The sequence below is a fragment of the Pelodiscus sinensis genome, chromosome 3, assembly GCF_049634645.1.
Source record: "Pelodiscus sinensis isolate JC-2024 chromosome 3, ASM4963464v1, whole genome shotgun sequence".
In the NCBI taxonomy this organism is placed as follows: domain Eukaryota; kingdom Metazoa; phylum Chordata; order Testudines; family Trionychidae; genus Pelodiscus; species Pelodiscus sinensis.
The window spans coordinates 103,120,797-103,138,273 of record NC_134713.1 but is presented as its reverse complement, the minus strand read 5'-3'; the positions used below and the strand labels follow the sequence as shown (position 1 = coordinate 103,138,273).

Sequence of the window (17,477 nt, the reverse complement as noted above, 5' to 3'; positions counted from 1 at the left end):
AGTACTTGTTGGAGTTCTGTTCAGGATTCTGTTTTAGAGCTGACCCTTTCTAGTTAACTCCCATTATCTGGGGTCTCACTTCCAAGGGTCTTACCTAATTCCTCAGGCTCAGATGGTAGGTCACCTGGGATTGGTTAAATTGTTAGAGGTAAACTTTCTGGTTTAATTTTTCTGCCAGCTGGATTTGGCAGTGATAAGAGCTCAGTTCAATATCTAGGTATTCCCCTTTAACAATACAACACAGAACTGGCTTGAGTTCTGGCTCTCGACTCCGTAACCTGGTAAAATTACACACCATCTTACTACTTCTGCTCTCAAAAGCTCCGAGTCTGTGTGTAACAAACTCACTGAAATTGGTTCCTGTGTTATGCTGAGGCTTGTGTTATGCTTTAACTACTGGTTATTTACCCATAGTGGTGGGGGGTGAGATTTGCCATTTCAAATTCATCCCAGGTCAGGTAAGGCTGAAAGCTATCTCAGTCAGATGTCTGATAGTCTATATTAAAAAAATATTTAATCTGACTTCTATAGTGCTTTTCATGTGAGGATCCAAAAGAATTTCACAAACATGAATTCAGATTCTCACTCCTACTGGGTAAATAACTAATGTAATTAATATTTTGCATTAGGGTATGTGTTAGGTCAGGCAGACTGTAGTCATGTGTGGGATCAATACCTAATTAAATGGTATAACTGGACTTTTCTGAACCCTGTCAACACAAATAAATAAAGCATAGCATAACGTTTTTAAACTAAGCTTTCAAAATGCTTCCTTCATCCTGCTACATAAAAGAATAGTTTAGTGCAGACAATGTGTGAGTCTTGTGAAAAGGATTTTTTTAAAATTTTTGGTTAGCATTTCCTTCTTCTCACAGATCAGGAATGCTCAGTGTAGCTGCCATCAGGAACAGATATCCTGTCAGTCCCTGCATTGAGGTCAGAAAGGAGAGAAGCTTGCACTAACCATGATCCTACTTGTTCTGTGAATAAACAGGAATTCACTCCAGAGCTGTAAACCGTGTAACAAACAGGAGAACAACACTAAAAGGAAAGGAAACATTCCCATTGGTATATTCTATTCCAGCGTATTGGTATATTCTATTCCTCTTGTTAGTAGGGAGACAAGCCTGGAGAAAAACCTCTTAAAATCAAAATGTCAATTTGCTTATTACTACCAGTGGTGTCCATAATGTTCTAGCAGTAGTGAAGAATAGTCTGTTTTCATAGTTGGACCTACAAATTTACCCTAATTGAGAGCTCAGTTGCATAAAATGAATGAAAGTTCACAAAGATGTTACAATAATCTATAACAACAAGTGTTGCTGGGAAAATATAGAAAAGGGAGACTGAAAGACTGAATTGGGCCTATTGGCATAACTCAAGCACTGTGTTAAGACTATGTTTAATAATCAAGGAGAGTACAGAACCAGAAATCAGTCATCCAAAATCAGCATGTTGGAAACTAAGACTAGTTATTGGATAAAATAAAGAGGTGATTGGCTATTCTGCCCATTAATCCCTTGGTGGGTCCTTAAAGGAGGCTTGGGGAGAAAAATTGGATACCAGAGCAAACTTCACCAGAGTGACTGCCACTACTTTGGGCCTTTGACATCCTGATTCTGAGTGATGTTTGGTCTGGATCAGGCCAAAGAGATGGATCCAGCTACATCCTCACCTCTGCTCATTCCAGTTAAATCCCAAACCCAGCTGGGAAGAAACAGGATTGGACTTTAATAGCATCAGCAGCAGCAGCAGCAGCAGCAGCAGCAGCAGCAGCAGCAGCAACAGCAACAGCAACAGCAACAACAACAACTACTCCAGCTCATTTTAACTAACTTCTTCTTCCCCAAAGGACAGTTATTACCATCTTTGATACTATCTAAGGGTACGTCTAGACTACATGCCTCTGTCGCCAGAGGCATGTAGATTAGGCTACCAGACATAGGAAAATGAAGCGGCAATTTAAATAATCGCCGCTTCATTTAAATTTATATGGCTGCCGTGCTGAGCCAACAAACAGCTGATCAGCTGTTTGTCAGCTCAGCGCTATAGTCTGGATGCGCGGGTGTCGACATCAAAGGTATTTGTCGACCACCCAGGTATGCCTCCTGGGATGAGGTTTACCTGGGTGGTCGACAAATACCTTTGATGTCGACACCTGCGCGTCCAGACTATCGCGCTGAGCCGACAAACAGCTGATCAGCTGTTTGTCAGCTCAGCGCAGCAGCCATGTAAATTTAAATGAAGCAGCGATTATTTAAATCGCCGCTTAATTTTCCTATGTTTGGTAGCCTAATCTACATGCCTCTGATGACAGAGGCATGTAGTCTAGACGTACCCTTAGATACAGTCAAAGAAGGGGTTCTTTCCTTATATAAATTCTCTCCAGTGAAAGGAAAAGGATGTTGTTAAAACAAAACCTAATTTAATACTTTACATTTAAAATGCTTTAACATGTTTTCATTTCTTTCTTTATCTTTAATAAAAGGCTAAGAGGATTTTTAATAGTGAGTTTTCAATGATACTCAACAGGCTGTGGTCTCTTGTTTAACACTATTTGGTGATTGGGTTATGTTAATACCTTGGCCCATATATTCCATCTAAATTAATATAACCGGTCTTTCCAATTGATAAACCTGAAGCTTTTTTTCTTATTGTGACTATTCCCAACATTTTTTTCCTGCCCAGTTCTCCAGAGGTCTTTACAAACATCTTCAAGTGTCAACTTTTATCTCATTGGCCGAAGTACTCTCTGCTCAAGGATTTGATGTCCCCAGCCTTTGCTAGAGTCATCTGTTACAACTGAAAATGATTCATCAAGGTTCAGGTCTTTCAAAATCAATTCTAGATACAATCTGCGACCTGCAGCTGACATTGCTCTGTGCTAGCATTTTGTCTGAACTGAATGGTGCTCCCTGTGAGTGCAGGGGTTTATTTATATAGAACAGATAGCAGGATTGGGGCCACCATGGGCCAATTTCTATTTTCACTTCTATAATTTAGAGGTGAGGAAAGCTGTCTAGGAAAGCTGTGCATGTATTTTTGGTCCATTGTTTACATTATGTTAAAATATAAATACTGCTTCAGTTTAAGGTGGGAAACATTTTATTTTATATTTTTTTGGTTCATTGTGTTGTTTTCTTAGTTTCTTCTTTGCATCTTTCTCTCCTTGTGTTTATCTGCATTAGTTCTCTTCTATCTTATTTTCATCTCTTTCCTTCAGGGCACAGAGGGATCCTGCAGAGCCTGGTGTGAAATTGTTCAGCACCATTTCATAACATGAAATACCAAAGAAGAAACACTCTTTCCCACAGGTATTTTGAGGTGGTTCACTGGAAATACTATAATAGTGGCAATGGCAAAGGCAATCTTATTTTATTTCTCTGTACATATTTTTCTGTTTTGGAGAGCAAGACTCAAACTCAGAGAAAAACTTAAAAAAGTTCATATGAAATTACCTAGTTATGTAGCAAGGCTTAATTTTGTGCTCAGGAGTTACTGTGATTGCTTGTGCTCTACAGTCTGCATTATTAGAAATAGTAGTGGTAGGTAATCTGTCTAGAACACTGATCATATACAGGAAGACAGATATAAGTCCTAACTTTGCAAACACTCACACATCTTTATATTTCTGCATGTGAGCTATCTCATTGAGCCTAATTCATGATCACCATGCATCACATGTAGTCATTTATACCAGTGCAAAATAAATGCTGCCAAATCAGAGTAGTGGAATCTTATACTCACTTTACATCCATGTAAATGACTATGTATCAGGGCCATTGAGTTCAAATGTTTGCAGTATGAGGGCCAGAGTTGGTTAAATACCCCAATCTGTGGGTTACTTTTTAAAAAATTGATAAAATATTGTCTTCTATTAACCATCCTTTTCGGAAGGATTGCAGGTGGAGGGGAAACACAAGACTTCACTCTGCTCTTCTCCCACCCTGATGCACTACTCTGTTTCCTGATTTTACGAAGGTTGTTAATTTAGCACTTTTGAGTTTAAACAAGGCAATATAGCCTCACTCCTGGGATGTTAAATCAATTCACAGTTCAGCTTCCTGAATGTACTCTTCCAATTATTTAAGACAGCACCCTACTGGATTTAAATAAACGCTCTACATAAAACAATTCACATCCCAGAAAGAATAGAACACTGAAGCTATAAAATCATTTTTGTTTCTCATTCTCCAAAACCAGAATCATTTAAAAAAAATTCATGACAAACAGGATTGTAAATTTTAATAAGAAATAAGTATTGAATTTGGAATATAATTGCTTTCTGTCCTCTCTACATTTGATAGATTGACAGAAATAAGTACAGGCAGTCCCCGACTTACGTGGATCCGATTTACGTCGGATCCCTAGATACGAACGGGATGAGGCAACTCCCGCACATGCGCAGCAGCATTCCCGGGGCTCGCTCACCTGGGTCCTAGGATCCTCCTCCTCCTCGGGCCGGCTCCGACTGGGGTCCCGCAGAGCTGCCGGGCAGAGGAAAAGTGCCTCCCCACGCCCGCTGCCCCCCCCCCCCCCCGCGGCCTCGCATCCTGCACGCCTCCCCCCTCCCCCCCTGCCAGCAACAGGCTGCCCCCTCCCCTGAGCAACAGGCTGCAGAACAGCAGACAAAAGCAGCCTCTCCGCCCCTCCTCCCCCTATACATGCTGGGCTCCCTGGGCAAACAAAGACTCCACCAAAACAAACAAAGTGCTGGCCTCATTGTGTTAGCAAAAAAAGGACCCTCCTCCTAGAACCCTGGGTGGTGTGTGGAAATAAAGCTATTAGCTCAAAGCATGGTGCAGAGCTGTTTGGTATTTGATGAGTTACTCCTTTAGTCCTGAGTTTGTCACAGGGACAGAAATAGATGGGAAATCTTCTGAACAGGGGAACAGACAGCAAAACAAACATTAGAGGGGAGTTAACCTTTCCCTATGCTATCCAAAACTAAAAAAAATGTTTGGCTAGAGTTTCCCCTACAATATGTACCAGTTCCGACTTACATACAAATTCAACTTAAGAACAAACCTACAGTCCCTATCTTGTACGTAACCCGGGGACTGCCTGTACTCTAAAAGGGTGGGGTGGGGTGGGGTGGGGTGGGGTGGGGGGGAGGAATAACTGGTAGAATTTGTATATAATTTTCTTTTAAAAAATATAAAACCCAGGATCCTGGCTTCTTTTACTTATTAAAAGTCTGGTGATACTTCCTTGATGTTAAGTTTTAGCCCTACTGATCTGGCCAAATTCCAGATTAGCTAATTAAATGTGACCTCTCTCTACAATTTCAGGTACATATAACATTTTCCTTCACACCCTCCCCTAAACTCTGTGACTCTATATTGTTGCTGTGTGCTCTTAATTAGGTGTTGTGTTCCCAACCGGAAATTAATGTATTTCCTTGGTGGATTATTTGTGAACAGGGCTGGCTTTAGGAAGTGCGGGGCCCAATTCAAACAGTTTGAACAGCCAGGATTTTTTTGAGTCACAGCCCTTTTAAATCTCCAGCTACAGGGCAGAGTCTTGCCTTCCCGTCAAACCCCGAGGCCGACTCCCCCTTCCGCAGTGCAGGGAAACCCCTGCGCTCAACTTACCCCTTCTGCGGCACAGGGAAGTCGCCGTGCTCCTCCCCGGGTCCAACGACCCCTCCCACAGCACACCTGGCATGCCAGCACACTTCCGGCTTTAGGGCGCGGGGCCCTCTTAGGTACGGGGCCCGATTCGGGAGAATCGGGCGAATCAGCCTAAAGCCAGCCCTGTTTGTGTACACATGTATAATATCAGTAAGGCACTTACAGATTAAATGTTATTTTTAGTCATCAATCAGGAATCAACTTTGCCATAAATTGATTGTCTCTCAGTGATGGGATATGGGGGGTGAGAAAGAATATGAAATACAGGGGAAAAAAATTTCAATTCTCTTCTTTTACTCCTGTGTAATTCAGAATTAATTCTGTGGAAGATAATGGAGCCATTGATGTAAGTGTGAGGAAAATCAGATCCAAAGAGTTATTTCTGATGTAGAGCTCTGTGCTAGGTCCTGGTCCCTGGCACGTTGTTATATACAATACAGAAAACTGACCAAAACAAAATGACTTTTTCATTTGCCTTCACCTATTATCACTGTGTGATTTTATTTTTGTGTTTGTTTCACAGGCAGTGGGATACTTTCCAACCACTGCCACTGAGCCATGGATAAACAACACAGTATTAGCATGCTACACACTCAAATAATATTTTTGGACAGCTTAAGCAGAGAGAGAGTAGTGAGTTAAAAGCCATGTATATTGTGACAACCTGACTCGCTTTTATCCTGACATTTTCTCCCTAAGCAATCCCTAGGACAGGGCTACTCAACACGTGGCCCGTGGCCTGTTTGTTTGCAGCCTATGGTGCTGTTTGGGTTTATGCTAGGCTCAACACACGGCCCTTGTGGGTGGAAGCCAAAACAAAAAAGTAGTCAATATAATGGTCTTCTGTTCATATGCATTTTAGTAGTAAAATTCCCGAACTGTCATTGCTCATTAAAGTGCTGCCATATGGGTGGAAATCGGGTAAATATTGCATTTGATTAATATCAGCAGAACTGACTTAAATAGGGCCTGCGCATTGTGTAATCTTGCCTTAATCTTTGTATTCGTGCCCTTTAGTGTGAAAGAAGCCTTATGCAACCACACTTCACTTGCGGCCCTCGGCATGTGCTGTGAGTATCATTGTGGCCCCAAAGTTGAGTAGCCCTGCCCTAGGATATCATGGTGCTCTCTGCATCAGGTAGTCACCATGGTCTTTCCTGTGGCATAGGAGGTTGCAGATATTGACTCAGTTGATTCACTAGGAAGCTCAGTTAGTCAGCTTTTGCCTAGTTCAATAGGTATTTTCTATATATTTAATATAGACCCCTTACTAAAAGGGCCTCTGACTTTTTCTGGGAGGATCCTGTGTGCTGCAATCTAGCCCTATAGATTACAACTCCCATGAGCCCTTGAGGAAAAAGGAGGAAGTGGGGCTTGTCCCAGCATGTTGAGAGAGAGGCTCTCCATTTTTGGGACAGAGGAGCCAGGCTGCTGTGGAGGAGCCTTTGTCCAATCCCAGGCTATTGTGTTGCAGCTATAGCCTGAGATTGAGAGCCTGCAGGGCTCGGATCTAGCAGGCTGTTTCAGAGGCTGTTGATTGTAAAATAAAAAGGGGAGAGACTCTGGCTGTGCCTGTGGCTGAAAAGGGCTACATATACCTGCACAGAGGCAGAAACTGTAAGTAACTGGGCTCTTTGGGAAAGTGCTTCCTGGGACAGACCTCAGAGATATAGACTAACTCTTGGTCCAAAGGGAGGCAGAGTGACCAGCCCAGTGAACTAGAGCTGCTGGCATTTGGTGGAGCCGATTCCACTGGTAGAGGGATTTTGCAGCTGTCTGCTCAGCTTGGACTAACACACACAGGACCTGCACAGTGCTGTCTCCACTCTAGCTGCAGACCTCCAAGCACGCCCATGCAAGCATCTGGGACTCTGACTCCAGAGTAGTGCACACTCTGGAGTGGAATAAATGGTGGCAGTACAAATGCCAGATAGATAAATTCCTATTATTTCTGTGTACTTTGTTAATTGATTTTATTCACTGTTAATCTGTTAAACCCTGTATCTTTAAGTTGTTAAGTAAATGTGTGCTAATTCTATGTAATTAGCTAGATGTATATTATTTATAATTGTTGTCCTGGGGTTAGATCCAGATTACTGCTGGAGGCTCCCAAGGCACACCATTAAGTGTGTACAGGGCCAGCCAGGTGGAGGCACCGCCACTGTATATTCTTAGGGTATGTCTACACTACCCTCCTATTTTGAAATAGGAGGGTAATGTAGGCATACCGCAATTGCAAATGAAGCCCGGGATTTGAATTTCCCGGGCTTCATTTGCATAAGCTGGGCGCTACCATTTTTAAATCCCGGCTGGTTCGAACCCCGTGCCGCGCGGCTTCACGCGGCACGAACTAGGTAGTTCGAACTAGGCTTCCTAGTTTGAACTACCGTTACTCCTCGTGGTTCAAACCAGCCGGGATTCAAAAATGGCGGCGCCCGGCTTATGCAAATGAAGCCCGGGAAATTCAAATCCCGGGCTTCATTTGCAATTGCGGTATGCCTACATTACCCCGCTAGTTCGAACTAGCGGGGTAGTGTAGACATACCCTTAGGGAGCAAGGGACTGAAGCAAGGGGGTGGACAGGTCATCCCCAACTAAACAACATCACCACTGGGGTACTCAGGATCTCCTTTTATGTTAAAAACATCAGGCATCCAGGTACATATGTGAGTGTGACCTGCTCCCGAGTAACCCAGGGAGAAAAAAGGGGGTTACATTAAGAAAATTCAAGGGATACTGAGCTCATGGTAAAGAGCCTTCCCACCCCACTGATCCTGCCATTAAGCCAAATACAACTGGGGACAGACATTGGTTACATGCACAAAGGATTAAATTGTAATTTTACACTAAAAAATATGGTGAAAAATTGGAGCTAATTGAACGCCCAAATTTCTACCTAACAAGAGATTATATTTTTATGTGTATTTCTTCTCCAAATCAAGTAAAAGTTGAAATAGCTGAACTTTTTTCAGACTTTTCTCAACTGAAATGAAGTATTCAGTACTGATGTTCTAAAACAAAAGCTCTCAGAATTATTCTGGGGATGTTCTATGGTCTGTGACAGGCAGGAGTTCAGTCTAGATCATCACAATTGACCCTTCTGGCCTTGGAATCTATGAACATTCCCTATGGCTGTGTCACAGGCAATGTATGAGGGAGAATAGGTGGGACAAGGCATTCAAATTATAACTCCTTTAATACATAAGGGAATTTTGGGCAGATATGACGATTAATGATGAACTGACTCCACAAAATCAACTTTTTTCTGTGGAAAGTTTTAATTTTTGCAGAAGCCAAATTTTAACTGAAAATATTTGTACCTAAAAGTTCCAAAAAGCACTAGTGAAAAATGTATTAAATTGTTTTATTTTGTATTCCAAGATAGCCATATGGTCCTGACATATGTCCTTCTTTATCCAAATATGTGAAGCAAGTGTCTGGTTTGGTGGTGGGCAGATCAAATAACAAGCAACTTCAACTGATACTTTTCATTTTCTTTTTACTTTTTCTAAAAGGCATTGAACTACATTTTTTTTTAAATTGAGTCTTTGGCCATTCTTGGAGACCAACCAGCTCTTGTAGATAGGATCACTAAAGGGCTCTCTCTTAATGTTCACATCTGAAGTTTTCTCTGAAGGAAAATTATGGAAGCAGCTAGCTCTTTCAAACACATATTGAACTCTTTACTAGATAGCCAAAACAATATTTATTACTTGAATAGCTCCTAATATTTCAATCAGACTTTTCAGTGATTGTCTAAACAACTGTGTCAGTCTGTGAAGCATGGGTGGGCACACCAGGCATATGATACACAATAGGAGTGAGTGGGTGTTTGGAGAGAAAAAAGCACAGAAAGCAGGAAGCTGCCCAGGGGGAGGGGAAGTTCCAAGGCAAAGGGCAGGAGATGCGCAGCAGTGGGTGGAGGCTAGCTCAGATGTTAGCACTTGATAGCCTCTTGGCCAAACCAGTTAGGTTCACCTTCTCAGAGGCTTCAAGATCTACCGGTAGATCCTGATCTACTGGTTGGTGACCACTACCCTAAGGTCTAATCCCAAACCCACTGAAGGCAATGGAAAGATCCCTATTCATTTCCATCTGATTTATATCAGACTCCAAAGCTGGCTTTCTGTTTTTAACCAGTTCTCCATATACCAGATTTCTTCTTTAAGTAAAAATATAAAATCAAGTTGTTTCAAGGGCATATTTTCCATCTCTAGAAAAGGAGAGCGCTCAGCCATTGGAATAAAAGAGAGCATAGCCCTAAGGGAGCAATCATTATTAGATTTAGTGGATCTTTAGTTATTTATTCTGACTGCATGTATATATTACAACCAGTGTATTTTCAATTGTCCTCGGCACCACTCTGGTGGAGGGTCGATTTTGAGGGCAATTGAGCACACTTAGTTTTTCAGATATATAACCATTATGGAAACATGCTACATTATGTTCTTCTTAACCACAGTGAATATTTACAGGTTCAATAGCAATCGTTATTATTAATTGCTTAGCTAGACAATAGGCTAGAACATATTGCAGATAGGGACCCACTGCTTTATGACCACTTAAGTGGCTTTGGTTTAACACTGCCGCTAAGATTCTCCTTTGCTTCTTTATTTTTTAATGTTCCATGGTCATAATTCTTCTATTCTCAAAGGGCTGACAGAGAGAATAGGAAAGCAAGTACTAGCCTTAGGCTCAGCATTTGACAGACAGCATAGGAGAAAAAATGCTTGCTGTTTCTCCCAAATTTCTTCTTTTTTCTCTGGGCTTCGCATACTGTTGGATTAATTATTTGTATCATGGGGCGTGAAGGCCCCAACCACAATCAGGTCCTTAGTGTGCTATGAACTGTTCACACATACATAATGAGAGCCAGTCCCTGTCCCAGAGAGCTTACAGTCTAAACTGACAAGACAGACCGACTGCAGGAGGGAAACAGAGGCACAGAAAAGTGAAATGATTTCCTCAAGGTCACACAGTTGGCAGCTGAGCCAGGTATAGAGACCAGGTGTTCTAGCCCAATGCATCTCTGCCGTTGCATCTCTACCTTGTTTTCCCTTTAGTGAAGGTCACTGAAGACAGACCATCCCATGAATAGACCTTTTGTTAGCATTGCTTGAAGAAAGGAGGGGCAGAGTGAAGTGGAGGGCTGGCAGATATAGGTTATGTCAAAGGCTTTACTGGTAAGGGACCTTGATGATCCAGAACCCTCTTCAGGAGTCAGGGGCTTCTTGGCTCTAGCAGTCAAAGAGGTTACCCCCATGGATGCCATATCACAAGGACCCTTCCTCAGGACAGCATATAATTCCTCGAATCTAGGGTTTCTGCTGTTGCAGGATAGAGCCTTTCATAGGAGACACACTTTCTGTGAGATTTAACACAGTCCCTTCCTTCTAGAAACTCCTCTACGCAGTAGCATTCTCCCTAGATTTCCTTTGCTAATGAACCTCTCCCCCCCCATATCCAAGAAACCTTTTCTTTAGAAGCTTTCTGTTCATGTGCACTAGGAACTGTTCCTCTCACTAGGAATCTCTTTTCTCTTTGCTTCATCACACTGGGACCTGCCTCCTTTTATCTTGACAGGGTCTTTATCTACCTTGAGATTAAAAAGGACCTTCAAGAGATGACAACTTTTCTTGAAAAGACCAATTTTTAAAAAACCTGATGAATTCTAAGATAGCAAAATTATCACTGGCTGTATGGTCTTCAGCTGCAATGAATTTTTCCCGATTGCTCAAACTTTGAATTAGAACACTTCAGGGTGTGCGGGCAGTTGAACCAGCACCCACGAGGGATGTCCATGCATAGTCCAGAATACTGGAGAAATCCAAGACCCATGAGAGGCCAATGTAAACATTTGCTCTCAAGATGAAATAGTTGCCAAATGGATCTTAGCGGTGAGTTTATACTTTCAGTGGCACTTTACAGCATCTGGCATATGATCATTGCCAAATGCGCTTCAATGGCTCACAGCTGAGAATGCCAAATTCAGGACAGATGGTATGAAACAGGGCAGACCCACCCCAATCTGGTTGTTAGTCTATCATTATCAAATGGGTAACAAAATGAGCTTCTGGTATTACCACACTGGTTAGCAAGAAGCCAAAAACCACAGACCCTTGAGGCATTTTAGTCCTTGGCTCACCACTCAGACAACTTGACATTATGAAGTTACTGAAAACCAAATTCATCACACATACAGTTCTTTCAATTTTAAGGGACCAGCCACTCTGCCAAGTCACTATCCAATGCTGATCCATGCTAGTAGTCACTCCCTTAGTATCTAAAAGATAAAAAAGATGCAGCTCATGAGCAGAGCACTGCTATAAAACTCCTAGCTTGTAAAAAGTCTCTTTAGATGCACCCAAACAGATTGGGGACTCATTCAGTTCCCTGTTTTAAGCTGCCTTGTTAGAAAAGCAGTCCAGAGATGTGAAACAGGAAATAAAGACAAAGCAGTGATATCACAGTCTGAAATGTATAGCTCAGCCCAGATGCATGAAACGATCCTGGCCCAGGGTCACACGAACACGAAAAGTTACTGGCAAAAGTTATAGTCTTAGGTTACATGTCCTCAGCACATTTGCTGAATCATGGCTCCTCACCGTCCGAAGCATCTACACAGGAAAGACCTACTGGGTGGGATGGGTTTCTGCAATGGCCACTTGTGAGAATGGAGTTTTCTTAATTGGCCACCATCACTGCTTAGCCCTAATGTAAATCCTATCCTTAGGGAGTCACCTAAAAGACCACACATATCTGAGATACAAATACCCAGTCAATATTCAGAACGTCAGATACAGTGCTAATACATAAATTTAACCAGTGATGACACATGTATTTAATATCTTGGGACTCGCCTGGCCCAGAAGTCACCTACTACAGGACAGGCAATACTGAAAGCAACAGAATGCCACTGGCCATTACCTATGGCCCCCAGCTAAAACCTCTCCATCATCAAGGATCTACACCAGTGTTTCTCAATGAAGTCCATGGACCCACTCTGAGAATGCGGCTGCTGGGCCACTCCAGTTTGTTTACTTACCGGCTCTGTAGCCATGGAGGTCACGCTGCTTCCTGCAGCTCCCCTTGGCTGCAAATGGTGAACTACAGCCAATGGGAGCCGTGACACTCCGTGGCCCTGGAGCCAGTAAGTAAACAAACTGGAGCAACCCAGTAGCAGCTTTCTCAAAGTGGGTCTGTGGACCACTTTGAGAAACATTGATCTACACTTAGATATGATCCCTCACTCTCACACACCTTTGGAGGCAGGTCAGTACTCGCTTACAGACAGACTCCCAACCCGAAACACATGGTCACTACAAACCAGTCACCTTACAATAGAAACACTAATCCAGGAACCAGCTCCTGAAACAAATCCCGTTGCCAATTCTGTCCACACATCTACCCTTCTGATACCATCAGAGGACAAAAACACATCAGCCAAATCACCAATGGCTTGTTCACCTGCACATCTACTAAAGTGAGATATGCCATTGCGTGCCAGCAATGCACTTCTGCCATGTACCTTGGACAAACCAGACAGTTTCTGCGCAAGAGAATAAATGCACACAAATCAGACATCAAGAATGGCAACGCACAAATATCACTGGGAGACTATTGTAACCTCCCTGGGCACACAGTTGTAGACTTGAAAGTTGCCTCTCAAACAAAAAACCTTCAAAAACAGACTGCAAGGTGAAATTGATGAGCTGGAATTCATATGTAATTTTCACACCATCAGAATGGGTCTGAATAGGAACTGGAAATAGCTCTCTCCACTTTGGTTATTCTCACCTTCTTATCCATATCCACCCTGATTGAATTAGCTCAGATGTAACACTTGCACCTCTGTATCTCCACTATCTCTTTTTTTGTTTCACTTCCTGCAGCTGATAAAGTGAGTTGCAACTGTAAAAGCTTATGCCAAAATAAAATAGTTAGTCTTTAAGGTGCCACTCAACTTCTTGTTGTTTTTGCTGAAACAGAGTAACACAGCTACCTCTGAAACCTCTTATGATGCACAGGCGTTCTGCCCAAGTACACAGAGCCCTTAGCTCTGATGTAGGATACTGAAATATGTGTTGTCATGGCCTCCTTCCAAGCATCCTGCTCCTTCCCAGCTCCAGGGGTATAAATATATAGCTCACCTAATCTTTCTTGTCTCAGAAACAACTTGAAAAATTTTCTAGTAAAGAAAAAATAAGGTGAAGGAGTTACTGTGCCATCACCTTTATTGCTGTGAGTTTCACATATTCTGAACATGATCCCAGGGTAAATGCCATTCTGATTCTATTAAGGTTAAATTCCAAATAGACCGCAAAGGGCATAGCCAGAGCTGAAATTAATTATAGAGAACAGTGCACATCTGCTTCCCGACACCTGCTTGAAGTCACGGATGCTGACACCAAAATGGGTTAATCCTTCGTCAGAGTCTACTGAGCAGTTTGAGAGCTGGGTGTTGTTAAATGACAAGATAAGTCCATTTTTAAATCGAAGGGTAGGAGTAAGGGACGAAATTAAAGTACAAATTGTAAATCATGCCTAACAGCAGAAAAATTGTTCTTCTGTCACCACCCAGTTTCCTCTTGGCTTGTAGCATAAGCAAAATACTCCAGTGTAAATATAAACCACAAAATAATAGCCATGAATCAGGTAACAGGAAGTTATAATGAGGCACTTATCTTTCTAATAGCTGACATCTAATTTTGTCTCTGTATTGAGGTTTAACCCTCTCCCTACCTCTTGCACTGATCTTATTGCTTAAAGAAAGTGAGACATTATCATCCCTAGTTGGTTTCTAGCTTGCATTTCTTTTCAAATTTCCAGCCATTGCACTAACATTGGTGCCACTCCACTGATGCTGGGTGGGAGTACTTGTGAGACAGGTTGCCATGGGCACCACCTGACCTGTTGACTTGCATGCAGGGAAAAGCAGACTTACAATAATCTCTAGATTGCTATAAATGTGGCTAATTGGGCAGTTGAGTGTGGCTAGTTTCACTGTAGTGGCTACTGCTTCAGAACTGGTTTGACACCACAGCTATAGAAGGTTCTTTCATGCTAAGGGAAAGATCTTACATGTTATTTTGCCACTCAATGGACTTACTTTATTAACTACATGGCCATGGTTATCTTTCAAACATGACTGAGTTTCTTGTTGTTCTGTAAAGTCCTCTTCCATCCATGGTATATCTCTGAGCACTCACACAAGTATTGACCATAGACAATCAATGATTATGGCTATTGGCAACTTGTTGCCAATAATCATAATCATTCTTTCTCCAGCAAGTCAAAGCAGCCATCTAAAGAACAAGGTGTGTGCGATTAACCCCTTTACAATGGTACAATGTAAGGCCTCTTCACAATGAGTGCATTGATAGCCTTATGCTAAGAAAGGGAAGGCATAGTTAGAGTGGACTTGTAAAGGGGTAATCTCTCAGCTTGCCTCAAATACATTGGCATGGAGTGTTGCATTTTAGGGGTGGGGAATGTGGCTGCATGGGCAACTTCTTTTATACTTACATGGATCCGTAGGGTGAGAATCATCATACAGGTCTGTAGAGGAAGCAGCTGCTAAACCATAGGCTTCAGTAGTGATCTCTCCCTGATCAGAATATTTTTCCTGCCTATGATCTCACCCTTACAGAGTGCATGCCATTCAAAGTTCAACTTTTGTCATGTTGCCATGATTCTAGTGACACTGCAGGAGTAAGGAGCAAACAATGGTCAGTTTTTATTAGTGTGCGTGCATGTACCCATTCAGTGAGGTCTGTGTGATTCATGTAACAAAGTCCTTTTATCATGTGCCTGTCACCTACTCACCTGCATTCAACTCACTGCCTTATCTTCCCATTATAACTTCTTGTAACACCTAAAAGGGTGATCTCCTTGATCTCTGATGATAGGACAAGAAGCAATGGGCTTAAATTGCAGCAAGGGAGGTTTAGGTTGGACATTAGGAAAAACTTCCTAACTGTCAGGGTGGTTAAACACTGGAATAAATTACCTAGGGGGGTTGTGGAATCTCCATCACTGGAGATATTTAATAGCAGGTATGACAAACACCTGTCAGGGATAATCTAGATGGTGCTTGGCTCTTCTGCAAGGGCAGGGGACTGGGCTTGATGGCCTCTCAAGGTCCCTTCCAATTGTAGTACTCTATGATTCTTCACAGCTTTAAACAGCTATCATTAAACGTAAATGAAAAATCAGCCTTCTTCCAGAAAAAAGTCTCCCTTATGCCACTCCCCTTCTCAAATTGCATTGGGCCTCGGCCAAGAATAGCCAGTATGCAGTGCTGTCCCAAGGAGTTATTTAAAATCTTATATCTCACAACTCTGCAGAATTGGGAAAATTGAATCTCTTTATACAACTAGAAAGGGGATTTTCTAGTGAGATACATGCTCCTTATGATTTCCCATGGCACAGATGCCATAATATTGTACCTTAATTCACCACATTATTCTTTATAAAAATAAAAAGATATTTAGGTTATTTAGAGGTGATGTAAGTTTATTGGCTTTTATTTTTCTCTCCTTCTTCAGAGTCTCATTCAGTTGGACTCATGGTGCTAAGTGACTCATCTCTTTGAAGGGAGAGAAGATAAATAGCTTCAATATAAATGTTTAAAAACTCTCTCAATTACATTTCTTAAGTAATTTTTCCTCTAAAACTCTGCAGCATAGGCAGGACATTTGATGGAGCAATGTGGTGTAGGGGGGATATGTGAGCATATTTTACAGGCCTTGACTACTCAGTTCATGGCCTTCCCACTTTTTGTGTAATGCAGCCTTTCTAAGCTTGTGTTTATAAACCTTTTATCCCACAACATCATGCACTCTCTCCATCGGCAGCACAAGACAGCTTCTACAGATCTTGGGAATACATCAGAATGAAAGGGGTTATAGAAATGTAAGACAGCCTAGTTAGTGGCAAATGAGCAATATAGACAAGATAGCCAATTTTGAATGATATGAACTGATGTATACGTGCATGTGTGTTTTTTTCTTGATATGTGCATGAACTCCCATCATATTGGACACACAGTGAGAGGAAACAAAATCCATATGGGTAGTCGGTCCTAAGATACATGTGTGGCCACACATTAAGAGCTACATTTTCAGCCATTAAACTTCTGCCCACAAAGTGAATGCCAGTTGCATCCTGAACCCTTACATTTCAAACTTCCTGATTTCAGGCACATTTCATGTTGCTAGAAGTGCCTGTAATTGGCTATGGCTTCACACTCATTTTGCTGGTGCAAAAAAAAAAAAGAGACAGAAGCTCCAACTTGCCTGTAACATTACCCTGCTTTATTCAGGGGCACCGAGGAAGTTGCGTTAGGCTAAGTCTACACTGAAAACATTCAAATGGGTAAGTGTGGCCGTGGCACTAGCACTGGGAGAGAGCACCACTAGCCTCCCCAGGAATTGAAATTGGGGGAATGTTTGAATTTACAAAGGGGGGTGTCAGGGCCGATGAGGGGTGACACTGTGAGGGTGAAAGTGCGCTGTATGGCACCATAGTTCACAAAACTGGGGGGGTTTGGGGAAATTCAGGGGGGTATACACCACCATGGGGGGATGTAGGGAAATGCCTGGGAGCACTCTCAGCATCTTACGTAAAGCACATAAATGAGGAGCAGAGCTCCTAGCGCTGGGAGCCCATTTACACTGGCACTTTACAGCGCTGTAACTGGCTGCCCTCAGTGTGTGTGTGTTTGTTTTCATACCCTTGACTGAAAAAGTTGCAGCACAGTAACATGGCAGTATAGACATGGTGTTAGCTTTCCTTGCTGCACAGGGGTAGAAGAGACAGGAAGTACCCAGGGGCGGCCTGTGA

The 17,477-nt window shown here is 42.3% G+C and overlaps 1 long non-coding RNA gene across 1 annotated transcript in view; it reads left to right on the top strand.

The window, feature by feature from the left end:
• Positions 1–3,221: 3,221 nt before the first annotated feature.
• LOC112545439 (uncharacterized) overlaps positions 3,222–17,477 on the top strand; it is a 122,510-nt gene continuing 108,254 nt past the window's right edge. Inside the window, exon 1 of the long non-coding RNA XR_012902704.1 lies at positions 3,222–3,314. This is a non-coding gene — a long non-coding RNA (uncharacterized LOC112545439). The remainder of the gene's footprint in view (positions 3,315–17,477) is intronic.